General features: G+C 40.1%; 1 protein-coding gene across 1 annotated transcript in view; it reads right to left on the minus strand.

The window, feature by feature from the left end:
• Positions 1-13,419, minus strand: part of LOC136556524 (potassium voltage-gated channel subfamily KQT member 1-like) — a 410,734-nt gene that overhangs the window by 186,870 nt on the left and 210,445 nt on the right. The window lies entirely within an intron of this gene.

Here is a 13,419-nt window from a genome sequence, read left to right on the forward strand (position 1 = left end):
TTACTTCACCTAGAGTATCCTGCATTTGCAGAACATTAATTGTGCCACTTGGCAGGCAATTAATTACCACACCTCTTCTTTATGGTGAATTTTGACAGGGTAGAGAGGAAGCAGGAACATGCTAATTATAAGAATGAGCATTTTCTTGAAGGACTGACTCCTTCCCCATGGACTCCTTTATTCATTCAAAGTGAACTAAAGAAAACAAAATTTTCTTTCCAAGGAAGTTGTATTGTTGGGAAATCTATGTTTTATATGGACATCATCCTTGACATGTGATGATAATCCCAGGAAAGCTTTCCAGCAAGAATCTTCTGAAAACACAATCTGCTGCCTCTTCCCAGTGTGTCTGGCTGGGGAAAGGAAGTATTGGCTTGACCACCTACTTGGGTGCCACAGTTTAGAGACAAAGTCTTTAAAATTGGAAAGGTTACAGTGGATTATTTCAAATTGAAGGAAATAAAGGTTAAACAAGCAGGGACTGTGTTGTAAGAATTAGCATACTAATTCATTTTTATAATTATTCTTTGGGGAAAACAGTGCTTATCCTAGAATATGCTGAGCTGGAAGGGACCCATCAGGATCACTGAGTCCAACACCTGGTACCCCAATAATCCCACCCTGTGCCTAAGAGCTTCTGATTGGGTGAGGATGCCATAGCCACAGGCTTTTAACATAAGCTTTCAGTAGTTTTTCCTTGCTCTTTTCACTTCAAGTCCCAGAATAGCATTAAATACAAGCATAAATGTCTGTCCTGCCTATATGCCCATATTTCATTTATCTGTGTATATCCATGCAGATGTCCACATAAATACACTCACACACGCAAACACACAGGAGACAAAGCAGGGTGAGCATGACTGAAGAACCACCTTTGTTTTACACCATCAGCAGCACTGCTGAGGAGGAATCTTTACATTTGTGTAAGCCCATCAAGGGGATTTCACAAGTGTCACTGATGAGCTAGCAGCAGTTTAGCCTGCAGGACCTTTATTATGGTGGAAAAAAAGCTCCCAGCTTGACATGCAGGGCCCCAGCTGAGCTCCTGTGGCTGCTGACTAGAACAGAGATGACATTCTGCTTGCAAATGGCACAGAATTGATAGAGAAATCTTTTTCAGCCCCTACAACTATTTTTTTTAATAACCACAAAAGAATCACAGCTTAAGGTTTAGGGGTTAGCCTACCTCCCTCGTGTAGCAGCTAAGACAAAAACTTGAAATTATCCCCTAGAAATAAATGATGTGAAATTTCATATGTATATTTGAGGGGTTTTTTATTAGGCTAATCCATATGAGATGGTTCAGGGACTGTTTAAACAGGCTTAAATAGACAAGTTTAAAGAAGTCAGAGATGTAACCAAACCAAGGCAGTAATTTCATCCTAATTCCCCCCCTTCAGCACAAATCAGGGCTACAGAACTTTTTTCCACTGTGTTATCAAACCAAAGTTTTCAAAACAATGAGACTGAACTCTTGGAACTTGATGCACAGCTGAACAGGCCTCATTTTTAGACAGAAAAGTAATTTATTTGTCAAATACAGCTAAGAAGGTCACCCAACTATCATTCCAGAGCACTTGATATCATCATGTTCCAATTGGCAAAACTCACACCAGTCTCATTGGGAGAAAATTCTGAAACAGAAGAGACTGCTCAGATTTGATGGTCACTGGTGTTAAACTGAGAGTCAGATATGTGTGAAACCTGACTTTGATGGAAAAATAGCATGAAAAGGTGTAAATCCATTGACTGAGACATTTGGATAAGTCATCTTAATTGCCCCGATAAATCCCCTGGGAGCACAGCAGCTCCAGATGAGATAAATTCCTGCTCTGTACAGCAACCAGAGCTATCCTCCTGATGGGAGGTTGGGGCAGTGTGGCCATGATCCTAAGCAGTTTTTTGAGATTTTAGCTGTTTTTCATATGTTTCTGACCACTAATGTCCATAATGGATAATTAAAACTACTACTGACCAGGTTACACTTTTCCCTGAAAATAGCCCAACGCATCTACCCTACTAAACCTTGTATTTTATCCCAAACCCTTGGATTGGGCAAAACTCCTTCAGGCTTGAAGGTGTAGGTCTGTCATGTGCCAGAAACATTCACCAGGAGAGAAGAAATGGTCAGAGATGCTCAGGGTCCTGATTTGGTAGTGCTCAGCAGGAGCACAGCACCACTTGCAGCAAATCCCCCAGATATTTTAGGATAAGCAGCTGATGAGACTACAGCCTGAGGGGGGGGTGTGACTGACCCCACATTTGCACACTCTTTCCATGTGGTATTTTCTATGGAAACAATACAGAAAGGGACAGATCTACACAGGGACTGTGGTTTCTAACTCCCTCGGGGGTGAGGATTTAACTCCTTTCATAGCCTGGCTCCCAAATAGCAGGACCTGAGCCCTTGCTCTAGGCAGGAACAGGAGTGGGTGGGTGCCCACACCTCTGTCCCTACAGAGCAGCCAAACTCTCCTTCCTCTGTGCACCAGAGGGCAGTGGCACACACACACACAAGGAGGTGCTTTCCAGCACATTCAAACATTTAATTATTTTTTAAAATCCACCCAGAAACCTAAGCTTAAGCTCTCCTCATAAGGATGGAGTCCACACTGAGGGGGGTGGGTGGTTAGTATTGGGTGTGTTGTTTTTTCTGTATGTTATGCTCAAAAGAATATAATTAGAGCTTTACTGGCACACAATTCCTTGCTTTCCCATCTTTTAACCTATACAACAGGAAATAACGTTTTGTCAAAACCCTCCCTTAAAACACTTTGTAAAGGAGAACAAAATAACATTTGAACAGAAGTGATCTGGCTTTGGGAAAGTTATGAGCACATAAATTAATAATTGAAGCTTGCAACATCTGTAACTATAATGAATACCATGAAATGTCTATTGAAATAACATATCCTTGGATCCATAAATGATACTGACATCATTTCTAACTGTGTCTTCAACAGCACCCAAGGCAGTGTGTGCTCCTTACCTCTCTGCACGAGGATTTCTCAGCAGGATGCTCAATTTTAAAAGGGCTCACAACTATCCTAAATTACAATGAGTTGTTCCTAGTTTGGCTCCTGGGCTGTGCCTGTGGTAGGGCAGGGAGGAAGGGGAGGGGGTGGTGGTCCTGGATCATGGATGTTCACACAGTCCCCACCCTGGGGGAATGCTCAGGATCACTTGGCAGCTACTCTGGAATGGCTGGGGAAGGGGACTGGCTCAGCATCCCCCCTGCAGGTCCTGGCTGTGTGTGTGCAGAGCCTGGTGGGACAGCCCAAGGGCCACTGCAGGCTGGGCTTGCTCCTCTGCTCAGGGCTCAGACAGCACTGAAAGGCATCACTTTCAGCTAAAACACTTGAAACACTTGGATGTATTTAAGACTGTTTTTTGTTTGGTTTTTTTTTTTTTTGTTTTTTTTTTTTAACGGCAGGAAGGCTGTAGCTTAAGCCGAAGAAGCCAAACATTTTCTTTTTTGTTGGAAATAAGTGAATCAGAGGAGAAAATAGAGATGATGAAATCCAAAGCAACTGTAAAAAACTATCCCACTGGGATGTTTTCATAATCTTTCTTTGTTATGGCATTCTGTTAGTTAAAAGCTGGTGTTGACCAGTCCAGATCTACTCTTTTTCTTCTTCTGTATGGAGTCTGATAACTTCAGCCTAATGTGCTTTGGAGCAGTCAGGGAATATTTTAAGTGAAAAAAGATACCTAAATGGACCCTAAAGCCAGGCAGAGTTACAACTATTGCAGGCCATGCTGAGGTACAGCTCAAGTCTCCAAACAAGCCTGATATCAGTGGATGTATTTTCAGTCCAGCAGCATTTTTTAATCATTAGAGTTGACTGCAGTGTAGGGATCAGGGAAGGGACTTTGCCCAGGCTGGGCTACAGAGTGGCTGCAGATAGTGGAATGTGCATTCCACACTGGTTTTCCTGAAGTTTATTCAGGTGTCATGAATTAGAGGAGTTATTCAGTGTGTAACATCATGAGCTGTGGAAAACAAAGGCCACTTCAGCAAGGCCAATTATAGCTCTCTGTCCCAATTTGCAAAACTGGTTTGAGGATACACGCTCACAGTACGTGGGTTACTGCTGAGCTTCATTCATTTGTCAGATTTTCATTGCTTAGCAGGAAAATACATACAGAGTCACACTAACTCTGTTTTTTTACTGGTCCCTGGATGGTTGGTAACTCCTGCCCAGAGAAACATACAGCATCATCTGCTCTGGAGCTGTCCACTTGGCATTAGTTGCTAAGGCAGCACAAACAGGGACTAAATCAGTGATGGCAACTGAAATGTACAGAAGTTACTTGAGAACTCAGCCCTCCATCTGCCTTTTTGCTTTCCCATCATGTTTGATTAAGATTATTCACTTTCCAGCTCTGTTTCTAGGAAGAACATTGATTCCTAGTCAGAACTTTTAACTTTTTTTCCATGGGCAATTATCTCAAATGGGCTGATATTTTATTGGCAAAATTTAAAGGAAATCTTATTTGTACTGAAAACAAGGGACAAGAAGGGTGGGAGCAGAGAAATCAAAAAGAAGACAAAATTAGAGAGCTTTTTGCAGGCAGATGCAGCAGTTGGTCCATATGAAGTCACACACACAATGTGGACCTTCTGTTGCTGGAGCAAAGTAGTGGAGAGACATGGTTCTCATCACAAGGGAAAGGATCTTATATAATGTGGTTTTAAAACTAAGGGAAGCCGCAATATCCAAATTTAAAAAAAAATCCCCTTCCCTATAAATGAAAATATTATTGCCTTCAGCTAAGCCAAGCCAGACAAAATGCCTTGAGCCTTTTAAACTGAGTTAAGAGAAGGTTGCAGCTTGAGTCTGACATGCAGACACCTGGAACTGTCAGGCAATGATCCTGATTCCAGAGCTCATCCCACGCCAGGAGCAGCAGAGAAGTAGAACAGAAATATAACACGAGAGGTTTCCAGCCTTGTAATATTTCATCAAAGCCTTGTAAACAACAGACATTTCTGGAGCATTTCCACCCCTTACATGATGGAAATTATATAAGATGTTATTTGCACTGAAACCTGTGGGAATATTTCAGAAAATTTTGGCACAACTTTACTTTTCCCTTTATTGCTAATCACCACTCCACCTTAAATCTACCTCATCTCTATTGTAACTATATCCTCACCTGAACCTTTTCAAGCCTGTATTTGGCTCAAAGCTACAAATAAATTAGGATTGGCTTCTCTCAGAACAGAGCAGCCTGGAGGCTTATTTAGCTTCACCAGGCTCTGCTGACAGCCTCAGTTTGTAAAGGAATGCTGCAGACTCTGCAAGTCCCTCCTCTGCAGGTACAGTCCTGGGTAGGAAAGAGTACAGAAGTGAGAGAGTGCAGCTTGTGAGGAGCTTCTTTCTGGGATCTGGTTGTTTTGCTGAAGATTTTGTGGCATTTGCTGTCTTCACCCACCCACCCATCCCACATACACTGCTGCCTCTGAATTCATTCCAGAACACAGCTGCCTCTACTTCTACCTGCCCTTCTAACCTGACCTTCCCTGAAGTGAAGGGGAAAGAAAGCAGATTTCCTACAGCAGGGAACTTAGGGGCAGGGAAGGCAGAACAACATCTCTGAGGGAAAACTACCAGAAGAGGAAGAACTAGGACATGTTTAAAGGGAACAACAGGCCAGACAATATATTGGCAAAGGAAACAGGGTGATTTCTTCATGTTGTCCAGGAACAGAATAAAGTAAGCAAAAAGCTCCTGAAAATGCTCAGAGGTGGATGTGACCTGCTCACTGAATGTGATTTCATGAAGAAGAAAAGCCCCTGAACTTGGAGTTGTTTTTCTCAACTGCAGACAGTTGGAGTTTTCAGTTACAAGATTGTTCTGTAATATTACAAAGTGGGTTTATTGAGAAAGTGGGAGAAAAGCACTGTGTTAGTCTCCTGCTAATTAAAATGCATAATTAAAATGAGTAATTAAGCTTACTACAGAATGCTCTTGTGTCTGGGAGCCCAACTGCCCTTGGACAACAACTCATCTGCTGAACTGTCTCTGAGAATTAAAGTAGCCATTGGATACTGTGGTTACATCTTTCCTCTATTTTTTTGTTGGCAGCAAAATAGAAGTCCCTGGTCTCTTTTCTGCCATTTTATTTCTTCTATTCTTGCAATGTCAGAACAAACAAGATGATGTCATAGGAATGTCTTTTCAGTGTGGAAATGCAAACACAGAAAGATTTTCTTTTTTTTTTTTTTTTTTTTTTTCTCAGCAAACAGCTTCTAGAAATTGCCACAATAACTTCCTGTGTTAGCTCTGACCATCACTACTGCTGGTCCCAGGATAGGTGAAATGCTCCTGTCTCCATGCCAGCTCTCATTTGCTTAGAAAACACCCTTAAGCCACAAACCCCTTCTTGGGATGTGGACAGATACTGGCAGATAATGACATGTTTTTATCCCACATATTACAATACTCACTGATCCTAGCAGCTAAGTAATTCTTTTTTTTAATTCTCTCTCCTTAAAACTGGGTCTTCATCAATTCATCTTTTAAAAAATGCCTACAGACCATCTAGCTGCTAAAAGACACTGCAGAGACAGCCATCACCAAGTCCAAACAACTTCCCAGAGACACCTTTCTGGAATCTGAATAGCCTTCACATCTGTGCAACACTGCCTAATTCCATAGGTTTTGGTTTGCTCACTTAAAAAAAAAAAATGCCACAACCAAAATTAATGAACTTTAAGACTTCATTTTCCTCTTCTCTGTATTCAGCATTTATGGGAACAACGTGGTGTTGTTAATATACACCAATGACTGAGCGCTGTATTTATGCCTCAATGATTTTCTGTCATGAGAATATAATGCCTGGCAAAGACTGATTCTCTGAAATACCAGTTTGTTTGGGGTCATTAATCTTAATTCCTATCTTGCCTGAATAGGAACTGGATAACAGTCAAGTCAGGGAATAGTTCTGAGAATTAAAACTTCAATGCCTTTTGGGCTGCCCAAGGCTTCACATTTCTTTTAAAAAATATGAAATTAATTAATGTGCACCAAGTGCAAGGGAGAGACCCTGTGGAATAACCCAAAATGCTTTTTGTGGTTTTAAAAAACAAAAAAACAGTGGCTTTTGGCAGGATCTTTCCTTAGTAGTTCTTGTGATTTAGTAGTTGCAGCAGGGGCTATGGAAACACAACTCCTGGTTTCTTGAACTGATTGATGTGACTGGCCTCTGTGTTTCCGGGTGATCTTGTTCAAGTTCTTTTACCTGGCTGTGCTCTAGTTTATATGTCTATAAAATAGGTGTAAAACCTGTCTAACTCATGGAGTTGTCATGGGGATTTTAAGGCAATTAGCAGTCCCAAATGAAGTCATATTTTAGAGGGATACTGGTCTGCAGGCTTGGGATAAACTGCCAAATCACTGAGCCCTGAGCAGAGGCTGTTTTCCAAAGCCTTCTCCCCTCCTCTCTACCTACCCTGCTCCTCCTTTGAGCACCTGAGCAATCCATGTAGGAATCAGTTCCCTGTTCACCAGATACCTGGCAATGCAAGACACCCAGAGCATCTGAAGCCAAACAGGACCATTAGATCATAAATGTGACCTACTCAACAGTGCAGGGGATTGCATTTCACACAGCTGCCCTTACCCTGAGCCAAAACCCTTGTGTAGGACTAAAGTAACTTTCCAGAAAGGCAACTGGCCTTGATAAAAAGACCTTTATATACTGTTAAAAAGTGCCTTATTTTTTATTTAAATTTGTCAGCATTCAACTTCTAGGCTCCTCTCTCCAACTGGAGTAGCAGAGCAATTTTAGCCTTTTCCAGGCCTATCTTTATTCCAGGGACCTTCAGGGGTGCCAGATGCACTGCCCATGGCCTGGCAGGGAAACCAGGCTCTGGTGTGGGGAAGAGAGAGTACAGTACTACTCTCTGTGAAATTGCAAGGGGAGACTGAAATCCTACTTTTTTTTTCTTTCATGATTTTTCTGCCTGTGGTTTGAATCATGCTACCAGTAATTACAGAGACTCATAGTGGAAATGCTTAGACTGGCTAGAATGGAGAATGAATGGGAAGGTCTATGTGTGGAAGTGTTAGAAAGGGAACACCAGCACAAAAAGCCCTGTGAGGGTGGCAGGTGCATGAACATCACAGCATAATTATTTTGAAAATAACCAATTATTATTTTGAAAATAACCAATTCAGGAACACAAAGGAACAGGTTTAGTCCCTGAACTGAAAAAGGCCACTAAGAGGTGATGGTAGGACAGTACAGAACAGAGCTGGAGTCTTAAGACACTCTGGTAAGAAGACAGAGTAGAGGAAATAAACCCTGATCATTCCCAGAGGTGTCAGAGCACAGAGGAAATAAAAGATCCTGGTCACTGTCAGCTCCCAAAGGCAAAAAAGGTTTGTTGGCATCTGGGATCCCTGGGATGTCCCAACATGAAGACTCAGCAGAGCATTACATGGCTCTCCACACAATGCCAAGAAATCCTGAGCATCCCACCTGGATGCTGTGCTGGGACATAGGCTGGAGGACACACAGAATGGTGTTTGTGAGTACCTGCTTATGGGATGTGAATGGCTGAAACTTGCCAGTGTTCAAAGAAAATTACTTTGCCCTCTGCTAATGTTTGGTATGGAGCATTGGGACACAACAACCAGTTTATACCAGCAGAAAAGCCCCTTGAAAACTGGTTCTCAAAGGGATCTCCTATTTGATCACCTGCAGATTTGCCTTTTCAAGATCCTCTCAAACCCAAAGATATCCTCACAAGGTCCATGCAAACTTCCATCACAATTCATTTTGAGCTCCAATGCCAGTTTCTACAGACCCCTGTGCCAAGAAAGGATATTGCTTTGCCACTGGAAGAACTGCCATTTCAAAACCAGACAAAAATCATGTATCTTTAAAAAGAAAAAAATTAGTGTGCTTGAACTATTTTGCAGACAACAGTGATCATAGTCATAGAACCTCAGAGGGAACTTTATGTGACCACAGACACGTATTATTTTTCCACCCTGTATTTCATGTAAGAACATGCATAAAAATCCTACAGGTCTCACTTGCCTAATGCTGAAAATATGCAGTGCTTATCAATAGTTTACAATAGAAATAAATATCTTGTGAAGAATTGCAAGCATCACTTGTGAAAACAATCACTGAAACCAGAAGTTTTGCTGAGCTGCTTATTTCAAGAGATTTCACTTGCTCATTGAGAAACTTCTTTCTGTTCAAAGATTGTGCATTTTTTTCTTTACTTGCAGGAAAAGATGCTATCTCTTGGCATTTTTATTTTTCTGGCAGACCTTTTAGCTCAGCCAGTGGATGAACAGAAGGAAAGTGTTCATATATTAATTGCTTGTGACTTACTATTAAAGAACAGGAAAAATTCTGTTTTCAATGTAAGTGAGGAAATCTGCGCCTTCGTGCTCTGGGGAATTCTGATTTTCCTGTCTTTGTTTCCATCCTAACACAAAGGAAAAATACTTTAAAAGTCATTACAAAACAAAAGATTCTGAAAGCATTTGAACCTGAAATGATAATATGCTTTAATTTCCCCCCCTCCATTTTAAATGCACTTTTGATTCCAAAAAAGAAATATTTTATCCTCTTATAAAATGAATACATTTTATCTGGTTTATGCCCTTTCTCCTCCCTGTAACTGGGACTCTTCTCTGCAGACAGACCCTGCACTGCATCATCTGGTGCAGAATGAAGACCACATGTCTCAGAGAAGATGTAAACTGGTTTACAGGATACTATTGAAGAACGGCATATCCATCCTATGAGTCCCATGAAACAGCAAACGATCCTGGGAAGACTCAGTTCAAATAATGGAATGGACTTTGACAATTTTCCACTAATAACAGTGTCCTGAATTCTGCCTGCATCAAAAGAGTTTTGTTTTCACTCCTCTGTTACAAAATTAAATTCATAAAACTTCCACTGCCCGCCTAAGTTTTGTCATGGAAAAACTCCATTTTAAAGTGTATTTTTCCCCCTCTTTTGAAAGATCATCAACTCTTTTTTCATGGAAAGTTGTTAGCAAATGAGTATCTGATAGAAGCAAAAGATAGCCATTTACTAAGGAGTGCAGGAGGTGAGCTAATTAACAGGATAATGGCTATTAGTGCTTCAAAGTCTCAACCTTTTGGGTTTTGATTTTTTTGTGTGCGTTTTGTTTGGGTTTTTTTAATTGGGCCTTGAGGATGCCAGTACTTCAATCAAAAGTGTTTCTAAATAACTATGCACTCATTTAGGTGGCTAACCACCTGAATTGCTGTAATTAGAACACTTGATATAAACAATTAATTATGTTAGCACTGCTGAAGGCTGTTTTTAAGATCTAGATACAGAAATATGTTCAAACAAAGAAAACCCCAAATCACAAGGGGATCTTTATTTCATTTGACACATGCCCACTGATTGTTCTCTGACGACAATCTGAGAACTCTTCTTGGGAGCCCTGTGTAAGAATGAAATAAAAACTGGGAATGATGCTATAAGGACTCCCACTGAAATGGAATTGTTTTCTTAATCCAAGGAACAGATAAATAGAAATTGCCTCAAATCAGTTTTATCTTCTCTTGGAGCAACTAGCTTTATTCTGGATCTGAAGGACTTACTGCAGAGATGATGCTTTAATTTCCAGCTCAAGCAGTCACTTACTCAAGCCCAAAATTTCAGTGCTCCAAAAAGTGAAATAGGTCATGACCCTCTGTACATTTGGAGCTCAAGTAAGAACATACTTCTTCTCCTCTAATTTAATTCTCTTACACAGAAATTTCCCTGCTGCCCTCCAACAAGTCCTCACAACATTGAGCTGGCTTGATAATGAATTACAGGTGTAGTTTTCTAAAAGTTCACAAAACTATAAACTTCAACCCCATTCCAATGGAGCTTGACACAATTTATCTTTTTGCTTGGCTATTATGCAAAAAGAAACTATGCAAAATCTCAGGTTTGGCATGGATTCGAAACAAAACCACTTGAAAGGCTGCAATTTAAAGTGAATTTTCTTTGACAATTTCAGTTTGCCCAAACCTGAAACTCAAAGCAAACCTCAGGGCAGAAGTGCAAACCAGAACAGATAGAAATCAACAGACGTTTACACAACATTCCATGAATCAAAGGTACCTGACTTCAAATGACATCAAGCAGAGGCTGACAAAACAGGAATCAGACAGGAACATTTTTGAGCATGATCTACTTCACATTTAACAAAATAATTCATCTCTCCTATTACCAGTCCTCTAATCGCTAAAACTCATAATCTCAAATTTTAAGCTCTTTTCCCAATCTTAAAATTCCTATTGTCATCATTTCAATCTTTCTCAAGTTTTCAAGCCTCATGCTGTGAGAACTACAGGGGAAATAAAACCATTTTATTCTACCCAAACCCATCTTTAAATGTGTTCTCTGTAGAATAATCACCTGTACTGGTGAACCTGTTGAGTCTGAGTGATAACTGATCATTTCCCTGAATTATAAAGTGTCATCAAGATAATTGATAATGGACACTTACAGACTATGGAGACTCTTGAAAATGAACAGGAAGTTTTAAAAAATATATCATCCCTGTGTGTTGTTTTTCAGATACCTCAGGTCGCGTTTTGAAACTGCAGTTTCCATTCCTGGCAGCTGTAAAGTTAAACCCTGAAAGTGTTTACTAACCTCTCCTACACCTTCCAAAATAGCTCTTTAATGGAAGTACCTAGGGAATGGGGAACTAGTTAACTTTCCAAATGACTGAGGAAAAATACCTGCATAGGCCAAGATCTGTTCAGAATTAATGAAGGGCTTGATTCTGCAAACCCACATCCAAGTAATTCTGTACATGAGTACACGAGGTATTTCCCTGGGAGCAGAGGCTGTGGATAGGTATCAAACCATATTCAAAATTAAAGTTTACAACATGGCAGCCCGACTGTGCAATTAAAAGTGGTGTTCAGGGAGCATTCTTCAGTTATTTATCCTCGTTTCTGCATGATTTTATTGCATATTCTCATATTGCTCACAAGAAAATTGGGCATTTTGGAGACAGGCATATATATGTATAAAACACCACATTTAATTCACTTCCAAGAGTTAAACTCTTTGGTGAATTTCAGAAAATAATTAAACATGCACTAAAGTATATGCAAAGTTCTAGATTGTGAACATATATATGGAAAAATACAAACCTGATTTATAAGCTCAAAATAATCTCTCAAGAGTGATTTAGCCATAGTTTTAATAGCATGAAAATGACTAATTTAAGGTCAGGAGTAATTTAGTTTTGACTGACTTGGCAATCCTTTGTTCTCTGGGTCATGTAAGTGTTGAGTAAATTATAAACTTGTAATTCTACCCTGAGGTCAAGGAACTTCAGAACTGATTTGATATATTGGTCTCCTGGAAAGTTCTTCCAAGGCCAGTACCCCCTAAACTGTGTTTATGAGCTGACTGCATTAATAACTGATAGAGTCATATAATATTAGCAGAGATTAAATATACCCTTAAAAAGAAGAGCATGCTAAAATTGGGATTTTTGAATGAGAGACAGGCAAATCAGATATATCTGGGAGTTTCTACACAGTACTGAAAAAAGTCAAGTTTCTACACAGTACTGAAAAAAACAAACATAACTGAGAAAAGGTGTAGATGTTTGACTTCAGGAAGAGAAACAGACTGATTATTCTTGTGAAAATTATATGGGATAATTCTGTGTTTTTTGAAGCAAAACTTCACATTCATATCTTCCATGGGGCAAAAGTAAACAAGCCATCAACTACTTTTACAGACTATGTCAGAAGCATAAATACATTTAAAAAAATAAGCAACTGCTCATTTAATGCAGGCTTTACTCTATCCCATAACACTTGCCATTGAAAATCTGAAATGGGATGTAAAGTGAGATGTTTTCCATTCAAGAATTAAGTGTGCATTATAGCAGCACTTCTTAATTTTGAACCTTTCCATGTTTCCAAATGAAAGTCATCTCACTGCTAAAGAAATATACTGTAAAGCCCAGACAAAGAGCCTGGACTATTCTTTCATCATCAGGCAAAAATTAAAGTTAATGGTCCTCAAAGGGTTTAGGGCTATTTCTCTTGCCCAAGATCACAGTACTTACTAGTAAGAGGTGTATTCAGATTACTCTGTTCAGTTCTGATTTAAAGGAAACTCAATAGTAATCACAATCTGAAATCTTGAAATCCTTAATAATGACCTGGTGTTAAACTTGAGCACTCCTGTGAAAAATCAGAATTAGGTTCCCCCCACCTCCAAGCCTGTAGATTTCGTATTAACATTAATATCTCCTGGTAACAATGAATAATACTCCCTAAAGACAGTCCTTGGCTATCTCCTTTCAAATTCCTAGCAAGAGCTCTAACTGGTCCCAGAGAGCAGAGCTCAGGGCCTGCCCCTCCTGTTCCCCTCAGCACAAGC

The sequence above is a fragment of the Molothrus aeneus genome, chromosome 5 (assembly GCF_037042795.1).
Source record: "Molothrus aeneus isolate 106 chromosome 5, BPBGC_Maene_1.0, whole genome shotgun sequence".
Lineage (NCBI taxonomy): Eukaryota > Metazoa > Chordata > Aves > Passeriformes > Icteridae > Molothrus > Molothrus aeneus.